This window comes from Symphalangus syndactylus, chromosome 21, assembly GCF_028878055.3.
Source record: "Symphalangus syndactylus isolate Jambi chromosome 21, NHGRI_mSymSyn1-v2.1_pri, whole genome shotgun sequence".
In the NCBI taxonomy this organism is placed as follows: Eukaryota; Metazoa; Chordata; class Mammalia; order Primates; family Hylobatidae; genus Symphalangus; species Symphalangus syndactylus.
This window is the reverse complement of record NC_072443.2, coordinates 71,196,306-71,217,439: the sequence shown is the minus strand read 5'-3', so window position 1 is coordinate 71,217,439 and position 21,134 is coordinate 71,196,306. Positions and strand designations below refer to the sequence as shown.

Here is a 21,134-nt window from a genome sequence, read left to right as displayed (position 1 = left end):
GACTGGCCTGGCCAGTATCTTTCACCAAGCGATGGTGAAACCCCATCTGTACCAGAGATATAAAAAATCAGCCCGAAGTGGTGGTGTATGCCTGTAATCCTAGCTATTCGGGAGGCTGAGGCATGAAAATCGCTTGAACCCAGGAGGTTACAGTGAGCCAAGATCATGTCACTGCACTCCAGCCTGGGTGACAGAGTGAGACCCTGTCGCAAAAAAAAAAAAAAAAAAAAAAAAAAACATCAGATCTCATGAGACTTATTAACTACTGCAAGAACAGTATGGGGGAACCGCCCCCATGATTCAATTATCACTACCTGCCTCCACCCTTGACGCATGGGGATACAGAGACACAGCCAAACCATATCACATAATTCACACACGCATACATACCACACACACAGTGTATCTGGAAATGAAACACCATTTCAAAATAGCTCAAAATATTATACTGGCTCTATCTGTTAGGGTGCTTTGATTGTAAGCAACAGAAACTGCCTCCACCGATCTAGGCAGAATGGGAATTTCTTGGAAGGATATTAGAGAGCACACTAGAGCAAAGGAATGGCTAAAAAGTCAGGCTTGGAGCCATTAGGCACCTAGCATCTCCAGGAGGTTCTTGGCAGCAGAAACTGCTCAACAATCTCACTGAGCTGCTGTGGCTAGAATGAGAACACTCCAAGTATTCTCTGCTTTGGGCCTGATTCCATGATTGAGATTTCAGGGAGGGAGCCCCCATTGGCCTTGCTGGCAGTCATGCACTAGGGAGGAAGGGCTGGCCTGGCTAACCATTCCACTAGACAATTTGGAAGATGGACCAGCAGCCGGGCAGATGACAAACAACGAAGGTCTTTGCATTTCTTGAGAATGATGACAGCCAACCACTGAGGCTGTGACAACACTTATAAAAAAAATCCCCCTTTCCCTTCTATCCATTTCTCTCACACACTGAAGCTGCTCCACAGGATTTCTCTCTACAGTTATATGCAAACCTCACCCAACATCCACTCTTTTATACCCCAGCTGTGCAAAATGTATTCTGAGAACCAGCAGCGTTTATAATCTCCAAATGTAATCTGTATAAAGCCAGCATGCCCATGGGTTCAGCTTCAACATGGTGAAGTAGTATCATAATGTATTAGTCCATTCCTTACACTGCTAATAAAGACATACCTGAGACTGGGTAATTTATAAAGGAAAGAGGTTTAATTGACTTAATCTAGCAAGTTGGGAGCTTGGTAGAAATGTAGAATCTCAAACCTCATCCCAGACCTACCAAATCAGAATCTGCATTTTAACAATATCCCAAGTGGCTCTGATGCAGGTGAAGTTTAAGAATCACTCATTGATACACTCTCCTCCTCTCTCCATTTCTTTTTTTTTTTTTTTTCCTTTGAGACAGGGTCTCACTCCTTTGCCCAGGCTATAGTGCAGTGGTGCAATCATGGCTCACTGCAGCCTTGACCTCCCTGGGCTCAGGTGATCCTCCCACCTCAGCCTCCTGAGTAGTGGGACCCCAGGCACGCACCACCATACCTAGCTAATTTTTATCATTCTTGTAGAGATGGGGTTTTGCCATGTTGCCCAGGCTGGTCTCAAACTCCTGGGCTCAAGTGATTTGCCTGCTTCGGCCTCCCAAAGTGCTGGGACTACAAGTGTAGAGCCACCGTGCCGGCCTTCCATTCCTTTATTATACAGATCAATCTAGTCTCTCACCAGCCTAAACAAATCCCTCCTCTTTAGCAAGAGGAAAGAGATGGGCTGTCAATGACAAGATTGCCTCTGATGGGGTAATACGAGAAATGTGAACATTTGCAGGCTCATAATTGTCTTGTAAACAAGGGTGAAGCAGACACAGTTGGTGACCTCGGTGGGCTCAGGTTTTGGAGGGAAAAGCTGGTCGGCCAGTCCAAATGGACACTGAGGTCTTCCAAGGGAGCATGGCATGGTTCTCAAGGCTAAACTGGGTCTAGAACAGCTTGCTCTAGGGGAGGATCCCGGGGACAGAGGGACAGAATGGGAAATTAAGTTTTATTGGGCTGCACAGATCAGTTTGGAAGTCCTGTGGTCCTTTGAGTCCCCTCTGAAATGCCATGCTAGACAACAGTGCCAGGGTACTCAGGGTTGGTCTGTCTCCTCCTCCAAGAGAGCAAAGAGGGAGCCAGGCCCAGGGACTCACACAGAGGGGGCTTGGGAGCCAGTAAAATGAAAAACGTTGAATGTAGAGTTCCGAATAGTCTGGAATCCAGGTATTAATCTGTTGGTCCATCATCATATTGGTCTTTGCAACATAGAAAGTAAGCACGAGATTTCCCCCAAGTTAGCAATCTCCTGTGAGTCATTTCTCAGGAACTTGGTGGCAGCCACTTGGCTGAAGGCAGCTGTGAGGAGGAATGTCCATGGGGGTGGGGGTTGGGGGGCGGTGATGGCCACAGTCACGGGAGTGGCTGTGTGGGCGTGACTGTAGCTGGGACTGCTGGGCTATGAAGCTGTGGCTGTGTCTGTAGCCGGCGGTGGTGCTGTGGCCATGGCCATGGCTGCCAGCCTCACAGCAGTAGCCATAACAAAAGGAGGAGCTGCTGACTGGCCTCATCTCAGTGACCACATGGCATCATTCAAAGATTCGTGCTCCTGGTCCCTCAACGCAGGTAGAACTTTTGGCAGAGTTGGGGGAAACTGAGCTAAAGGCAGTGACAGGTTGTACCTACTTGGGCCATGGACCCTGAGGAGCCTGAAAAAAGATGGGGGAAGAGGTTCCCATCACACACTTTGGTGTTTTGTGGCTGCTGGTGGCAGTGGGGTCTGGCATGAGGGTGACCTGAAAACACACGCAGCCAGCTCCTGGGTTCCTGGAGCTGACAGTGTCTGTGGCAGAGGTGCTTGATGTGAGGATGCTGTCCCCAACTCCTCTGGTCCTTCCCAACATTTTCCTGCAAGGTGGCCTTAACCAACCCCTCCCGCATCATTCGAATCCCTGCTTGAAGGGACGACACCATCTCACCCTCTTCCTCATTTTCCATCTTTCTCAGTCCTTGCTGTTCACAGAATAGTCTCCTCTCTTCATCAGCCAGAAACAAACAAAATGCCTGTGCGAACCGATGCTGTGGTTTCACCAGCTTGGTCCTTCCACAAACAGCAAAACTCAGAGTTCAGTTTAGGTGCCTTCCCACCACCCCTGCTAGAACACTTTGTCTCAGTAGCCACTGAGTTAACAGTTGTGAAAGCTTTTAGAGAAAGATACATTCTTGTGCTCTTGAAAGAGTATGATTTACATTTCTTTGACATTCTCCAGTTTCAAAAGCCACTTGCAAATGCCAGTACTTCGAAGCTTTATTTCTGTACCTACAAAGAAAGGCACCTCTCATAAAAGAGCTTTTTAAAGCATGGCACTTTAAGAAGGTAGAACCTCAGAGGCACAAAACCATAATGATAAAGTAAACAAACAAATCAGTTTGTGAAGTAGCCCAGGCCACGGTCCCTACCACTCTAAGGCCTCTTCATCTATGCTGATGGCTTAGGTTTACTGAGCATTTATTTGGTGTCAGGTACTCTTCTAAGCACCTTACCTGAATCATCTCATGTGATACTTACAGGAACTCTAGAACTCTAGACCAGTGATTTTCCTTTCTTTTTTTTTTTTAAGAGACAGGGTTGGTCGCTCTGTCACCCAGGCTGGAGTCCAGTGGCGTGGTTGTGACTCACTGTAACCGCGAATTCTTGGACTCAAGTGATTCTCTTGCTTCAGCCTCCCAAGTAGCTAGGACTACAGATGTGAGCCACCATGCCTGGCTAATTTTTAATTTTCATGTAGAGACAAGATCTCCCTATGTTGCCCAGTCTGGCCTCAAGTGATGCTCCCACCTTGGCCTCCCAAGTCATTGGGATTATAGGCATGAGCCACTGTGCTAGACCAGAGATTTTCAATTAGGGGTTATTCTGACCTTACCCAGGGGACATTTGGCAATGTCTAGAGACATTTTTGTGTGTTACAACTAGCGGGGATGCTATGGGCATTAAGGGCGTAGAGGCCAAGGATGCTGCTAAACAACCGATGGTTCTTGGGACAGCCCCACAGCAAAGAATTACTCAGGCCCTACTGCAATAGCACCAAGGTTGCGAAGTCCTGCTCTCAGAGATAGGGATTATTATTCACCGCATTTTCCAGATGAAGAAACAGAAGTACAGAGAGGTACTTCCAGATACTTAGGTTTATGAGCAAATATAACCATCAAAAATGAGTGTTAGCAAAAGATTGAGAAAAGTTTGCCAATGTATATATTTTTTATTTTTTATTTTTTTGAGACAGAGTCTCCCTGTCACCCAGGCTGGAGTGCTGGTGGCCTGATCTCAGCTCACTGCAACCTCCACCTCCCGGGTTGATTCTCTGCCTCAGCCTCCCAAGTAGCTGGGATTACAGGCGTGCACCACCCACGCCCAACTAATTTTTGTATTTTTAGTGGAGACAGGGTTTCACTATATTGGCCAGGCTGGTCTCAAACTCCTGACTGCAAGTCATCCACCCACCTTGGCTTCCCAAAGTGCTGGGATTACAGGCATGAACCACCACACCTGGCCAAGTTTGCCAATATTTGGAATGAACTTAGAGTAGGAGGAAAAGAGAAGCCATTCGTTCTATCTCTGTTCTGTAATTTTCTGTTTTTGTATAACATTAATCTGTGGATCCTACTGAACTGACACATTGCAACAGCTCATGTGCGGGGGGAGCTGTCCTAGACGCTTGTAGTGGCTGTAGCAACACTGCTTTCTAAACTCATTGCTTGCCTTCTCTTGACTATCACTCTGTTTTCCAATTTCACTGTTGCACTTCTCATTCTCTTCTCAATTTGCAGCCTGTCCTTCCACTCTGTTAGGTCCATTTGTGATAGTTCAGTGTGTGAAGGAGGGAGGCCTCTGCCCTCTCGACCCAGCGCTTTCTCACATTAGACAGCCCGCATCTGTCTGGGAGGTTGTGGCGGATGGGGTAGGTGACCAGCTGTCTCCAGGTCTCTCCTGGGTAAAACCTCAGAATCATTGCAAATATTAGCTGACAGCCTATACAAGGAACGGGGCCAAAAGGAATTAAAAAGAGGATAAGCCTCCTTCCATATGGGCTAGGATGAAAAAATGCTCACGATATTTTCAGTAAAAAAGCCAAGTAGAAAACTGAATGTATCGATGATGACTTGTTAAAAGCTTTGCACTTTTGGATGTTCCATTTTCTAAATGAACATGCATTACTTTTATCGGAAAAAAAAAATACTTATTTTAGCAATAATGTTTTCTAAAACAAACAAACAAACAAAAAACATACAACGGCCAGGCATGGTGGCTCACGCCTGTAATCCCAGCACTTTGGGAGGCCAAGGTGGGCAGATTATTTGAGGTCAGGAATTCGAGACCAGCCTGCTCAACATGGCGAAACCCTGTCTCTACTAAAAAATACAAAACTTGGCCAGGATGGTGGCGTGTGCCTGTAGTCCCAGCGACTCAGGAGGCTGAGGCAGGAGAATCACTTGAACCGGGAGGTGGAGGTTGCAGTGAGCTGAGATGGCACCACTGCACTCCAAGCTGGACAACAAAGTAAGACTCTGTCTCAAAAAAAAAAAAAAAAAAAAAAAAAAAACAGGCAAAATTAATCTGGTGACCAGGATTGACTGGGAAGAGGCACCAGGGAGCCCTCTGGGGTGGCTTGAGAAGGAGTGCCAGTTCCCTCTTCATCACCCAGCACGCCACCCAGAGGGCTCCACATTTGCATAAACTACTCAGCAAAACAAACGCTCTTGGAAGTGACAGGAACCTGTGTTTCTAGAAGGCAGTTAAGCCACAATTTATTGGCACTCAAGTGTGCTGCTCCCTTGGGGTCTCACCCCCCAACCCCAAAACCATACTTACCTCCACTCCCAGAGGAGTTCTCATCATTACAATTGTATGGGGATCCCATTTCACCAACCTTATGCCTACAGTAATTTTGCTTCCCACTTTAAACTGTACCCCTTTGCCATGTCCCAGCTCTAGGGCTGAGCCAGCAGACTTATTGCCTAAGGGAAGGAGAACGAGCAGAGAATAAAGAGGCCATTGATCAGCATTAGTGTCTCCAGGCTGACATTCTTGACCTCTGCGGAGGGACAACGGCCTTGAAAGCAAGGCTTTATGGAGGAGAAAAGGTATTTCTCAACTCCTCAGATCCCTTCTAGCAAAGTCCAGCTGAAAGCTCTAAGGAGATCTTCCCAATCAGAGTGACTCACCACCTCCTGAGAGATTTGATACCCTCTGCCCTTGGAGCAGCCTGGCAGGATCTGGGCAGCTGGGGATCTCATTAGTCTTCTGGTATAGCCTCCACTGAAGTTCCAGATCCCCTCTCGGCCATGCAGCGCATCATGCCCTTATTATTTTATATCTGTGCCACTCCATGAAAAAGGTGTTGGCCAGGCACAGTGGCTCATGCCTGTAATCCCAGCACTTTGGGAGGCCAAGGCAGGTGGATCACTTGAGGTCAGGAGTTTGAGGCCAGTCTGGCAAACATGGCAAAACCCTATCTCTACTAAACATGAAAAATTATCCGAGCACGGTGGCACATGCCTGTAATCCTGGCTACTCGGGAGGCTGAGGCAGGAGAATTGCTTGAACCCAGGAGGTGGAGGTTGCAGTGAGCCGAGATCCCGTCACTGCACTCCAGCTTGGGCAACAGAGCGAGACTCTATCTCAAAAAAGAAAAAAAGAAAAAAGAAAAGAAAAAGGTGTCAAAGAACTGACCTAGATCCTTGAGTTTTGCCATTTGCAGAAATGCCCCAAACATGCTCATGCTGCCCTGGGAGGATGGTGGAAAGAAGGAAAATCTCAAGGTCACTCATAAGGTCAGATGTCTTTAGGGAGTGGGGGAGATTTAGAATCATCCAAGAAGTGATGGGGAAAATTTGAGAACATCAAGGTAAGTGGATCACATCGCAGGGCACTGCGTGAGGAAGTCTGCCAGCCCGGGGGGACCTCACCTCTGGCTAAGCACCATGTCTCCCCAGGTCCAGAGCAATGGCACGCAGGTGGTGGCAAGAATGTGGACAGAGGAATCTGAGAAAGATGCCTTGGCCCTCCATGGCCTGTCCATGTACTGTCGGGGACACCAAATTTCCCATGGGCCTGGGCTGGGTCCAGGGAGATGCCAAAAGAACGCTGGCCTGTGATCAGGATGAACAGGCTGACACAGGCAGGGAATGCAAGGCCAGAAGCAAATGACCTGGAATCTGGTTGCTGGCCAGGGCCTGCCCCAGCCCATGGGATGCCTTTGTGCAAATTAGAAAAAGGCTTGCTCTTCTGACTCACACAGACTCATGAGCTTGTGGCTTGGCTAGCAAAGCACTGGCTAGATTTCAGCTCCTCTGTGGACACCCTCTTGGAGGGCATAACTCCCACACCACCTAGACATGACACACATTCCAGGACATCACTACAAAAATCTGGGTGGAATGATAGTCCCCAGCCAGTCCAGGGAGTCTCTCAGAACAGCCATTCCTCACAGCCTGGGTGGATTCTGTTCCCCTTCCACTTCCCAGTTTTACTCCAAATTCACAGATTCCTAGGTACCATCATAAAAGGATGGAGGGGGGTTGAGAGGAGATGAGAATTGGGATGTGGGATTCAGAGCTCTGACTGCAGGTCTCCCCCTGCTCAGACACCTAATGACTGAGTGATCTCAGAGACTGGATAAGATTAGCCAGGTGTGGTGGTGTGCACTGACTACTTGGGAGGCTGAGGCAGGAGGATCGCTTGAGTCCAGGAGGTCGAGACTGCACTAAGCTGTAGGTGGGCCACTGCACTCCAGCCTGTGTGACAGAGTGAGGCCCTGTCTAAAAATAATAATAATAATAATAATTAGAAAACAAGCTACATTTTCTTTCGTTTTTTCTTTTTCTTTTTTTTTTTTTCTTTTTTGAGATGGAGTCTCACTCTGTCGCCCAGGCTGGAGTGCAGTGGCCAGATCTCAGCTCACCGCAAGCTCCATCTCCCAGGTTCAAGCGATTCTCCTACCTCAGCCTCCCAAGTAGCTGGGATTACAGGTGTGCGCCACCATGTCTGGCTAATTTTTGTATTTTTAGTTGAGACAGGGTCTCACCATGTTGGCCAGCCTGGTCTTGAACTCCTGACCTCAAATGATCCACCTGCCTCGGCCTCCCAAAGTGCTGGGATTACAGGCATAAGCCACTGTGCCCAGCCAGAAGCTACATTTTCTTTGCATATATAAGCATTGGGCAAATAAACCCACATCCCTGCTAAACAATTTTCTCCCTCTTCTGACATTTTTTGGGAGGTGTAGGTACCTCTTACAGATAGATAGGGTGGCTGAATGCTGTTGTTTGTGCTGGAACTGTCCTAGATTTTGCTGATTTTCAGGATTATTATTAATAGCACCGCCCCCACCAGCTTTCAGAAATGCCTCAGTATGGATAATGTGGTCACCTGTTAATAATGATACATCAGATGTCAGGTCTGCCTGCACAGCCCTTCCTTCTAGCTCAGGTTAACACCAAGGAAGAAGGGCAATGGCTGGGCGTGGGGGCACACACCTGTAATCCCAGCACTTTGGGAGGCCAAGGTGGGCAGATCATTTGAGGTCAGGAGTTCAAGACCAGCCTGGCCAATATGGTCAAACCCTATCTCTACTAAAAATACACAAATTAGCCAGGCGCCTGTAATCCCAGCTACTTGGGAGGCTGAGGCAGGAGAATCGTTTGAACCAGGGAGGCAGAGGTTGCAGTGAGCTGAAATCATGCCATTGCACTCCAGCCTGGGCAACAAAGTGAGACTCTGTCTCAAAAAAAAAAAAAAAAAAAAAAAAGAAAAGTTAGCTAAGGAGGAAACTAAAAAAACTGGAAGAGAGATCTAAGAAAGTTACTGAAGATCGCACCACTGCACTCCAGCCTGGGTGACAGACAGATACTCCATCTCAAAAAAAAGAAAAGTATAAGCATGGTCATGAAGCTTAGAGAGAAGAATGATCCCCCTGGGCTGGAGAATCCAAGCCGAAGGAGGAATTTGATGTGAATTTTGAGGGAGAATGATTTGGAGAAGAAAAGAGTAAGCTTTTGTAGACAGGAGAGCATATGTATTAATTTCCAATTGCAGCATAACAAATTACTGAAAACTTAGGAGCTTAAAACAAAAATAAATATGACCTCCCACAGTTTCTATGGATAGCAAATTTGAAAGTGGCTTGGCTGGGTGGCTCTGGCTCAGGGTTGCTCACGAGATTGTGGTCACACTGTTGGCTGGAGCTTTGCTGAGCTAAGGCTTGTCTGGGGCTAGATCTGCTTTCATGATGGCTCACTGGGGTGGCTGGTGGCAGAGCCTCTCACCACATGGACCTCTCTGCAGGCTGCTTGAGCTTCCTCACAACATGGCAGCTGGCCTCCCCCAGAGCAAGGGATCCAAGGGAGAGCAGGGTGGAAGCTGCAGTGACTTTCATGACTTAGCTTTGGAAGGCACACTCCATTGTTTCTATAACACCCCGTTTATTATGTAAGTCAGCCCTATACAAACTGCGAATAGAAAGAGGTGGGGCTTGTTGGGGACCATCATGGAGGCTGGCTCCTACAATGAGTGTCGCTAAGGCACAGAGGCAGACATAGGGAGCATGTGCTCAGAGAATAAGTGATTGAGCAGTTCGTCTGGAATGTTTAGTGACTTTCCTCTATCCTCAGCCCCAGCCAGTCCTCTCTAGCCTAAGTCCAGTCATCCAGTCTTGGAGAACAGTGACCCACCGGCACATTTGGCAAAATGAGCATTTACAAGTTCTTTCCATTGCTGAACTCCAGAGCGAAGTGTGAGGAAATATTTTGCTTCTGCCAGCATGAGAAATGGACTGTGTAGGAAGCACATTGTTGCCTTATCTAGGAGATTAAGATTACCACTTTTAAAAAGTCTACTCCAGAAAAAAAGTACCATTAAAAAACAATCATTTTAAATTCATTTTCACTTTCGACTTGAAGGCATTTTTCTCATTTTAAAAAATGATGTATGGCTTATGTAAGTTTTATAGGATGAAAAAGCATTAAGGAAAAATACGCCCTGCACTGAGTTGCTGTCATTCTCTTCTAATATCTGACTCTTCTGAAACAAAAGAAGATGAGGCTGAGTTTCTGGGAGTCTGTGGTCCTGCTGAAGAATGAAATGCAGCTAAGGTTGTGCCGACAGCGTCCACTGCGGTTCCTGGCTGCCTGGCTCCTGGTGAGATCAGCATTTTAAGCAGGTTCAGGTAAGATCTGGGACACTTGGGTTTTGGGGTCACAACTGATCTTTGTTTACTCTGTGATTCTGGGAATAGTAGCCCTTTTCTGGATTTTTCTGCACCCTTAGCTAATGTGTTAACAACGTGTTATATCCTTGTCTTAAGTATTGTAGTGTTATCACTTAAGACTGCCTCGGATGTCCTTTTAGAGAGCAGTTCCTCCATGTGTGACGTTTTATTTAACAATTATTCCTTGTTAAATTCCAACGGATACTGTGAGACACATGGCAGATACAGCCCTGCCCACAGGGACCTTCCATTCTGGTGGGCAAAGAAAGGAATACTGAAATTTCATCTACAGAGAATCCACCCCAAGGTGAGCCTGCTATCTCTAAGTCTTTCAGGTGGCACTAGAATGAACTAACTAGAAGGAAGACTGGATAGAGATACTAGATAAAGAGATAAACACCAAATAAATGCAACAAACAGCCAAAATGTCTAGAACCCTTTACATCTTAGATATCTGTATAATTTACCCCTCTTTCCCCATGTGTAAAACAAAGAAATGATATCAACTATTTGAGCTCTTAGAAATACATCCTTTCCACATTTACAAAGCTCAGAGAGTGAGTGCTCTCTATATGCCAGGCCTAGGGCTGATGGCCTCACTTGTTTTACCTCTGTTAACATATTTATCTCCCAACACATCTAGGGTAGGTCTTCTTTTTAATCCCCATTTCACAGATGAGGAAACTGCAGCTCCAAGTCAGTGTGGTGCATTCAAGATCACTCCAATTAGTAAGCAACAGAACTGGGATTGAAATCCTGTGGATCTGAAACTCTCAACTACCACTGTGTTAGTGCCAGTTACAACTTTTGGCTTTTAGTTGCCTATGGAGTCTATTTGGACATTAGCCACAACTGAAATTTAGTTGTAGCTCCTATGAACTGCAACGGCAAACTGAAAAAGAGGAAAGAAAACAGCTTGAAACCTGTTTCAGACCCTGCATGAGGCACAGAACGAAGTCAGCGGAAATGAGAAGCCAGCTGGATTCTGCAAGTACTCAAGTGAGGGGGGCAATGGGAACCAACTTAATTGGATGATTATTTCAATTATCTAATTAAGAAAGATTACAGCTGAACAAAGACGGAAAGGGCCTCCAAGGTGATTTAAAAAAATAAAGTATCATAAAAAGTTGATTAGCTGGGTTGGCCCTTGGAGGAATTGGGAGGTTAAAGAGACTTCCCATTGGAGGCCCTGGCCCTTGGGACAGTTAGTCACCAAGGGCCTCTCCTCTCTCTTCTCTTCCCTCCCCAGTTGAAAGCTATCTGTCTGCCACCTTAGCTACTACTTAAGGCTCAAATGGTCAGTAGCCTCCTTCCTTCCTCCCTCCCTTCCTCTCTTCCTTCCTTTGTTCTTTCCTTCCTTCCTTTCCTTCTTCCTTTTTTCTTCCTCTTTGTTTCTGTATTCACTTAGCAAACAAGCAAAAAGCAAAACACAGTCAAGATTTCCTTCCACAGTTTAGGACAGCAGTTAGAATCTAGTTACTGCCTCCTCCCCACCTCCATGCCTGGCTCATATCTCTTTTAAAAATATATAAATTATTTGCCAGTGTTTAAAAATCAAGAGTTTCAAATAAAAGTCTAGATCTCTGGTTTTATTAGAAAAATCAGATCTGACAGCACTGGTTCAACCTTCCCAGCGGTCTGACTCCAAATCTTTAACACTGTGTATGGCCTGGCATTGTCCAATCAGAACAGATGTCAGGCAGGGACCACTGGGGTGGACATGTCCGTGTATCCTGGCTGGAGTCTGGGACCTCTGCCCCTTCAGATGGGCCACGTGCTCTCCAACTCCCAAGGTCTCCATCTGTCCTTTTTCCTTCTTGGCCCTGAGGTGAAGGTCACCTGCCATTTATCATCACACTTACTTGACCAATTTACATTAAGAAGGGAGGAGATTGTTTCCTTAGCTTGGCCTTTGACCTTCCGTCATCTGCCTGACTGGAGTTGGCTTGGAGCTTGTGATCCTTGGTTCAAGGAGCCAAAAGCTTTCATTCCTTACACAAATTTAACAAATATTGGTTGAGGGACTTCATTGTGCTGTGTGCTCTAGCAGAGCTATTAAGAACCAGGCTGTAAGGTCGGGTGCGGTGGCTCATGCCTGTTGTCCAGCACTTTGGGAGGCCGAGATGGGTGGATCACCTGAGGTCAGTAGTTTGAGACCAGCCTGTCCAGCATGGAGAAACCCCATCTCTACTAAAAATACGAAAATTAGCTGGGCATGGTGGTACACGCCTGTGATCCCAGCTACACGGGAGGCTGAGGCAAGAGAATTGCTTGAACTCAGGAGGTGGATGTTGCAGTGAGCTGAGATGGCGCCATTGCACTCCAGCTTGGGCAACAAGGGTGAAACTCCGTCTCAGAGCCAGGATGTAGAGTCAACAGTTCTGGACTCAAATCTTGACTCTATCACTTACTAACTATGTGACATTACTCAATTTCCTGATTTCTAAATGAGGGAGAATACTTATTTTCTTTATAATATGGTTGAAAGGATTCCATGAGAAAGCATAAAAAAGGGCTTTGCGTAGTACCTGGTGCATAGTAAACACTCAAAAAACGTCCATCAGTTTTGGGAATTAGGACTGGCTAATCATCATCTGTATCTACAATATGATAAGCGCTGTGCTATGCACCCATGTGTGTTATTCCATCCAATTCTTATGAAATCTCTAGAGATATCTTAGCTTGTTTTGTGCTGCTATAACAAAACACCTGCAACTGGGTAACTCATAAAAAACGGAAATTTATTTCTTATAGTTCTGGAGGCTGGGAAGTCCAAGGTCAAGGTACTGAGGGCCTGGCCTTCACTTTCTTTTGTTTTCTTGAGACGGAGTCTTGCTGTGTTGCCCAGGCTGGAGTGCCATGGTGTGACCTCAGCTCACTGCAAGCTCCACCTCCTGGGTTCACGCCATTCTCCTGCCTCAGCCTCCTGAGTAGCTGGGACTACAGGTGCCTGCCACCAAGCCCAGCTAAATTTTTTTGTATTTTTAGTAGAGACGGGGTTTCACCGTGTTAGTCAGGATGGTCTCGATCTCCTGACCTCATGATCCACCCACTACGGCCTCCCAAAGTGCGGGGATTACAGGCGTGAGCCACCGCACCTGCCTGGTCTTCACTTTCAAGAAGGCACCTTGAACACTGCATCCTCCAGAAGGGAAGAACACTGTATCCTCACATGGCAGAAGACTGAAATAGAGAGAATCCATTCCCACAAGCTTTTCACAATTCACGAAGGAAATTAATTAGCAGCATTATTCCATTCATGAAGGCAGAACCCTCATGATCCAAGCGTCTCCCATTAGGCCCCACTTCCCAAGACTGTTGCATTGGGAATTAAGCTTCCAACACATACATTCCGAGGGAACAAAAACATTCAAATCACAGCAAAAGGTAAATAGCATTTTCCCCATTTTACAGAAGAGAACGTTGTTCTTCAGACATTGGATTTTGTCTTTAAGGACCCAAGCATGATAGGAGAGATAAGATATGCAGACAAAAGATAAATAGGGTTAAAAGAAAAAAGTACTCTACCAAACAAGAAGAGAGGAGTTAATTGACATAAAAGATGAAGAGAAGAGATTACTTCTTGCTGGAAATAAATTACAACATAATAAATGCTTCTCAAATTTTAATGTGCATACAAAATCATCTGGGGAACTTGCTAAAATACAAATTCTGACTCAGAGTTTGAAGAGAAGCCTAAGATTGGACATTTTAAACAAGCCCTGAGGTGCTACTGGTCCATGGACCACACTTTGAAAAACAAGCTAGTAGTGGCCAAGGAACTGGTAGCCAATCACAGTGCCCCATTTCCCTAGCCACAGCGATTGGTTCAGGCACAGGCATAAGAACCAGTTGGCCAATTAGAGTCTTCTCTGGAATTATATGTAAATATCAGGGGAGAGAATACCTGTGTATCTTTCAGGACCATTAAGTGGGGATGAAGAAATCCCGTGTTGCTTCTAGCCAACCCACGCTGTATCAAGAAAGTATCTCTGTAGTAGGAAAGAATGAAGCCACTAGGAAAGAGGAAAACCACTACAGAGCCAACAGAGAGATGAAGAGAGAGAGAGAAGGAATCCTGATGACATCATTTAAATACTTGGTATCCCTGAGGCTAGCTCCATCTCTGGTATCCCCAAGTACAGGAGCAATATATCTTTTTTTTTTCACTAGGTGAATTAGATTTTTATCACTTCCAACTCAGAGTCCTGAATAAATCAGGTATTAGTTATCTTAATGCATTTGTTACCTATCACTGCTTAACAATTACCCCAAAACTTAGTTGCTTAACATGGTAACAATAAGCATGTATTATCTCTCACAATTTCTGTGAGTCGGAGATTTGATAGCAACTTAGCTAGGTAGTTCTGGCCCATATTCTCTCATGAGATTTCAGTCAAGGTGTCAGCTGGGGCCACAGTTATCTGAAGGCTTGACTAGGACTAGAAAATCAGCTTCCAAAGTGGCTCACTCATATGGCTGGCAAGTTGGTATCGATTGTGAGAGGCTTCAGTTCCTCCCACACTTCAGGCCTTCAGGTGGCCTTCAGGCCACCCAGAAGATCTCTTGAATGTCCTCAAAACATGGCAGCTAGATTCAGAGAGCAAGAGAGAGAATAAGGGAGAAAGAACACTAGGCAAAAGTTGTATTCTTTTTATAACCCAACTTCAGAAGTCACATAACATCGTTTTCTCACATTCTATTTATGAGAAGTAAGTCACTAAGAGTAGCCTATATTGAAAGGGGAAGTACACTCTGCTTTTGAAGGCAGAAATGTCAGGAATTTGTGGACATATTTGCAAACACAGTTTTCAACTGCCACACTTAGCATGTCACATGGCTGGTTAACTGCAGAACCAGGATCTGAATTCTTGTCCTGGCTTTGCCACCAATGGTCTGGGTGGACCTGGCATGTCAGTCCATATCTCTGAGTCTTGGTTGTCTCATCTGCCAAATGAGGAGGTTGGATCTGATCCATTCAGCCTTAAAATCCTACAGGTGTTTATATCAAAGATACTTAAGGCCATGCATGTTGGTGTCCTTGTAAGAGTCTAATTATCTTTGCCTTTGCTGTCTTCTGAAAAATGACTCCTGTTCATGAGGAACAACGATGTTTTTCATCTGTAAATATAACTTGTCTCATATTGTCCTAACCCCCAAATTTCATCAAGCGGGACTTGATTCAACCCGCCTCTTCATTAAACAAATACCGACCACCTATGAATGCAGAAGAACATGTGTGTTTTACCCAGGGCCATTTGGGCACAATCAGCCTGACACAGTTGCTTAATGAAGTGAAGCTTCAGATGGTGAAGATTTCAGGATGAGATGGAAGATGAACAGGCACATGACAACACAGCTGGTGAAATATTTGGGGGGAAGGTGGACTTTAATGCTATCAATAATAATAATGATCAGGATAACGCCTTTGAGAGCTTATGGTTTGCAAGTACTGTGCTAAGTATGCCTTTTATCTCTTCGGTCCCCACAACAACCTCATGAGAAGGTAATATTAGCACCATTTTACGGATAAGAAAATCGAGGCTAAGTTGAGTAGAATGAGTTGTACAAGTTCATGCAGTTAACAGAAAGGAGAAATGGGATTAAACCTGGGCCCATTGAATTTATAAGACTGTCTTCTACCACTATACTCAACTGCCTAATTCTTGTAGGTGACCAAGTAGTCTCTCAGAACCCAAATAAAAGTCTTACGAGTAGGTCTGATTTTACTGTCATTTTCAATTCCTTTTTTTAATCATAAACTTTGGTCATCCTCCACGTTTTAAAGAATGACTTAAAATCTAAGAGATGGCTGGGCACAATGGCTCACACCTGTAATCTCAGCATTTTGGGAGGCCAAGGCAGGTAGATAACTTGAGGCTAGGAGTTTGAGACCACCTGGCCAACATGGCAAAACCCTGTCTCTACAAGAAATACAAAAATTAGCTGGTCATGGTGGCAGGCTCCTGTAATCTCAGCTACTTGGGAGGCTGAGGCAGGAGAATCACTTGATCCCAGGAGGCGTAAGTTGCAGCGAGCTGAGATCACACCACTGCACTCCAGCATGGACAACAGAGCAAGTCTCTGTCTCAAAATAAATAAACAAAATCTAAGAGTTGCTCAACATTATAAAACATTCATGAGGTTCCCCACAGTGTTATCCTGTATTTGGTAAAGATAGCTAAATAGACTCAGCCTCAAACCCATCTACTTAAAACACTCAGTCAAGGGCAGGCCAAGACGGTGCCGTGAACTAGGTAGGAGATGCCAAGGCAGTTAGTGTAAGGGGAAGGAGAATTCATCAGAAAAGTTAAGGCCAGATGGGGAGCCAGGAGGCTTGCAGGTGGGAGAGGCAGAGGAGGGGACAATGTTGGCAAATACCATAAGGTCCTGGACTGAGGCTCAGCTGGGGGGTCAAGAGGGTGAGCAGTTGGCACCCTGTTATACCCAAGTCAGCCAGCACAGGCAACCCAGTAGAAGTTGCAGGGTTAGCAAGCGCCAGGGTCCAGGTAAGTGGAAATCAGGCTGACCGCTCGAAATCAGGAGGGCAGCAAAATCAAGAATAGGACGAGGGAGTCAGAAGGCACAGTCAAGTGGGCTACACACCCATGGACAAGAAAAAGCAGGCTGGGCACAGTGGCTCACGCCTATAGTCCCAGCATTTTGGGAGGCCAAGGCAGGCAAGTCACTTGAGGTCAGGAGTTCCAGACCAGCCTGGCCAACATGGTGAAACCCTGTCTCCAATAAAAACACACACAAAATTAGCCAGGCGTGGTGGCGCATGCTTGTAATCCCAGCTACTGGGGAAGCTAAGGCAGGACGATCCCTGGAACCCAGGAGGCGGAGGTTGCAGTGAGCTGAGATCCTGCCATTGCACTCTAGCCTGGGCAACAGAGCGAGACTCTGTCTCAAAAAAAAAAAGAAAGAAAGAAAGAAAGAAAAAGCAAGTGTGAGGATCCCAGAGACAAGGTTTAGGCAGCAGTAGAGAAATTCATGATGGGACAAAGAAAGACTTCCACTTCCACTAGTGGTGGGTTAGGCTGTTTGGACCAACCCGCCTTCGAGAAACAACTAAACATGCTGGATGAATTGAACATCTTAAAAGCACGTAAGAGTTAATCATATAGTAGGATATTACCAGGCCAAAACTGAAAGGAAAACAGGAACCCAAAGAGATAAGCAGAGCTGGGAAGTCACTTTGGAACCAAGGGCATTGGCTGAATCCAGTAATTTGAACTTTTGTTTTGATGGCCTTGTGGGATAAGTGAGGCAGAAATCAAAAGTGCAGTCTAATTGGAGACCCTCTCCATAATAACAGAGACCCCAAAGCCCTACGCTCTCAGGAAAAAGGTGAACCAAAAATAAACTAGACCTAGCGAGGCTCAGTGACTCACACCTATAATCCAGCTACTCTGGAGGCTGAGGTGGGAAAATTTTTGAGGCCAGGATTTCAAGACCAGCCTGGGACAACACAGAGAGACTCCTGTCTCTAAAAAAGGACCCAACTATTCTGGAGACTAAGGCAGGAGAATTGCTTGAGCTCACAATCCAAGACCAGCCTGGGCGATATAGCAAGACACCATCTCAAAACAAAAAAAAAAGTAAACTAGGTGTATCAGATTTTTGGCCCAGACTCAGTGTTTGATTGTCCAGGCAACTTCAAACTTTGAACCTGGTTTAAGGTGGTCCCCAGACACCTGACAAATGCAGACACAGATCATCTCTGGAGGAAGGTACCTTTTCCCTAGACTTCAGATCACTCCTGCAAGTTATTTTTTTAGGTATAATGAGCAGCACACAATCAAAGAGAACCAGGGATTCAAAGAAATAAGGCACCATGAATAAGAACAAGCAAGAAATAGCAGCCAGCAGAAATAGTCCTACTAAGACTTTAGATATTGGAATTATCAGGCACAGATTAGAAACTAAGTGTTGGTAATATGTTTACAGAAATAAAAGACAAGGTCAGGAATATAGACATGGAATAGGAAACGATCAAAAGCCACCCAGTAGATTTGAAAAAGAATCAAGTAGAACTTCCAGAAACAATACAAAATCAAAGAAAACTTTATTTTAGAGGCAAAATTAAATTCCATCGTGGAAATTTCTTGGAAACAAGTGCAAGGCATACTATTAAGATGATTTTTGGCTGCAAGAAAACAAGCACCCCACTACATGTGTCTTAAATGATGAAGATGATTTACTATCTTGTATAACAAGAATCTAGTCTTTGGGCTGTTTATGGATTATTTCTGCGGTGAAATCTAGGTTTCTGTGGTGTCATCTAGGATCTTTTGCCTCTTTCCATGCCACAGTCCCCCGTGTGCTGGCTTTTATCTTAGATTTGTTCCCTCATGGTGGCAAGATGGCTGCAGCAGCTCCAGCCATAACATTGTTATATTACCTCATTCAAAGGCAGACATAAAGAAGGCTTTCCCCTATGCGTCTCTCTTTTATCAAGGAGGAAAGCCTTTCCCAGAAGCAACTCCACCAGACTTCCCTTCATGTCCACCTGACCAACAGCAGGTCCTGTACTCCAGCTACAAGGCAGGCTGGGAAAGTGAGTTGCTGACGTTTTCAGCCTCTAAAGTGGAGATGCAATCTGAAAGCCGAGCAGAAGAAGGAAAGAATGGCTGCTGGGTCATCAGCCCTGATTCTGTGTAGGAACCCTTAGAAGGGGAATATGGTGACAGAGAGAGAGAAAGATTCCGATATTGGAGCAGTTTGTCTTCAGGAGCATTGAGCTCCTCTTTCAGTACCATTTTCCCTCGTTTAGAACCATTGTTGCATTCCTTCCCTTCTCCAATCCATTCTCCTAAGATACCTGAAGACCTTCTCTGCATCTTCTCCTTCGGGAGCTAAAGAGGATCTTAAAAGCAATTGATCTGATAGTTTAAATTTGTTGTCTGTATTACTATTCCCATAGGAAGCATAAAGAGGAGAATCCAGGCTGGGCACGGTGGCTCACACCTACAATCCCAGCACTTTAGGAGGCTGAGGTAGGTGGATTGCCTGAGCTCAGAAGTTCAAGACCAGCCTGGGCAACATGGCAAAACGCTGTCTCTACCAAAAATACAAAAAAAAAAAAAATTCGCTGGCTGAAGTGGTGTGCATCTGTGGTCCCCAGGCACTCATGAGGCTGAGGTGGGAGGATCACTTGAGCCTGGGAGGCGGAGATTGCAGTGAGCTGGGATCATTGCCAGTGCACTCCAGCCTGGGCAACAGAGTGAGACCCTATCTCAAAAAAAAAAAAAAAATGAAAAAAGAAAATGAGGAGAATGCAAAGAAATCAATACCATGGTGGTATTTCAGACACTGTCGGCTCATGAGAGACAGGGCCAAAGTAAGGAGAATTTGGGAGCAGTAAGTGTGGGGAGGCAGCATTCGGACTCAGGTATTACACATGCAAGACAGCCCACGAGTCACCTGACTGGTGATGACACACTGACGCACCTTGGTGGCTGTGGAGCAGGAGCAAGAGTGCTGGTCTTGGAGCCTGAAGCCTGGGGTGGCTGTTATTTCTTAGAAGCTGCATGGCTTTGGAGAGGGGGCTGCTTCTCCTGGCCCCATTTTATTCATCTGGAAGACAATAAGACTTGACTCAATGACTTTTAAGGCCCCTTCTTGTTCTAAAGCAATAACAAAACCAAAATCAAAATCAAAAGTAACAATAGTGACAGAAGAGAATTCAAAAGAAATGGAAACAATGCTGGTGGGACTCTCTCCTCCTCTCCCAGGTCCACTTCTGTCTTTGTGTATTGGCTTTATTTCCACCCCACATCAGGACAAAGGAGAAGGAGGAAGGCAGCAGGAGATGGAAGGGGAGCCAGCAGTCACTGCTACCCAGAGCTACAGGCTGTCGTCATCGATTCAGCAAAAGAACAAAAGAAGGTCTCTCTTCCAGCATTTGTGTCTAACATCTTAAGGAAGCACCTTGCCCATTCACATGCCCATGCTTTATTAGCCAGGCCTGGGCCCCGTTGGGGGCATGGCAGGGGCAGGGTGGGTAATGGATATTACTGTGATGGGCGCCCCCACCAGAACCACAGGAAAAAGGAGATGCTATTACCAGAAGATGGAAATTTTCTGGGCAGACAAAAAGAAAAAAAATCTGCATAGTATAATTTGCCCCATTTATAACAATAAATAAATTGAGGCCCAGAGAAGTTAAGCACCTTACCCATGACACACAGCAAGTAACTGTTGCAGTGGTTCAAGCCCAGGTTTTCTACGTCTGAGGTCTAGGCTCCTCCCACTGCACCTTGGTTCATCTTTGAAATTATGAAACCATTTTTTTTTTGCTTTACTTTAAATGACAATTCTCTGTTTTTATTATCTTCTGAACTAGATCAAGAGATAACTTTTATTCATTTGTAGGTCACTTTCTATTACTGGAAAGCTCTCTAATTAACCAGTAATATGCTCAACAAGGCCTGGGAGGGGCAGAGATATGGGGCAGGGCAGCCACTGAGCAGATGTTGCCAACAGCATCACTTCATGCCATACTTTACAGGAGACAGAAAGGACGGAGAGGGAAAGGGGGACTTCCCAGAAGAGCCTAACAACCTTTGGTTTGTAAAGTGCCCCAGTGGTCTGGAAATCAGGGAGTGTGATGATGAATGGGGGTTTTTAATGAAGACACTTCCCAAACCTGGTAGATGATTAAAAGATTGGGAGGTGCTTCAGGGTAATGACTAGGACGTCTCTACTAATTGTGCTGAAGGCACAGAACTTGTCACCATGGCAGAAGGCGTCAGAGGCAGAGAGTACGTCCTATGTGCCCATCACAACAGCTGCTCACAAAACAAGCATCCACATGACCCCATTATTGCTAAATGTCTGTTCAGCC

The 21,134-nt window shown here is 45.6% G+C and overlaps 1 long non-coding RNA gene across 1 annotated transcript in view; it reads right to left on the bottom strand.

Moving 5' to 3' along the window:
* The window catches only part of LOC134735486 (uncharacterized), a 49,384-nt gene that overhangs the window by 13,722 nt on the left and 14,528 nt on the right, over positions 1 to 21,134 (bottom strand). Inside the window, exon 2 of the long non-coding RNA XR_010118663.1 lies at positions 19,739 to 19,864. This is a non-coding gene — a long non-coding RNA (uncharacterized lncRNA). The remainder of the gene's footprint in view (positions 1 to 19,738; positions 19,865 to 21,134) is intronic.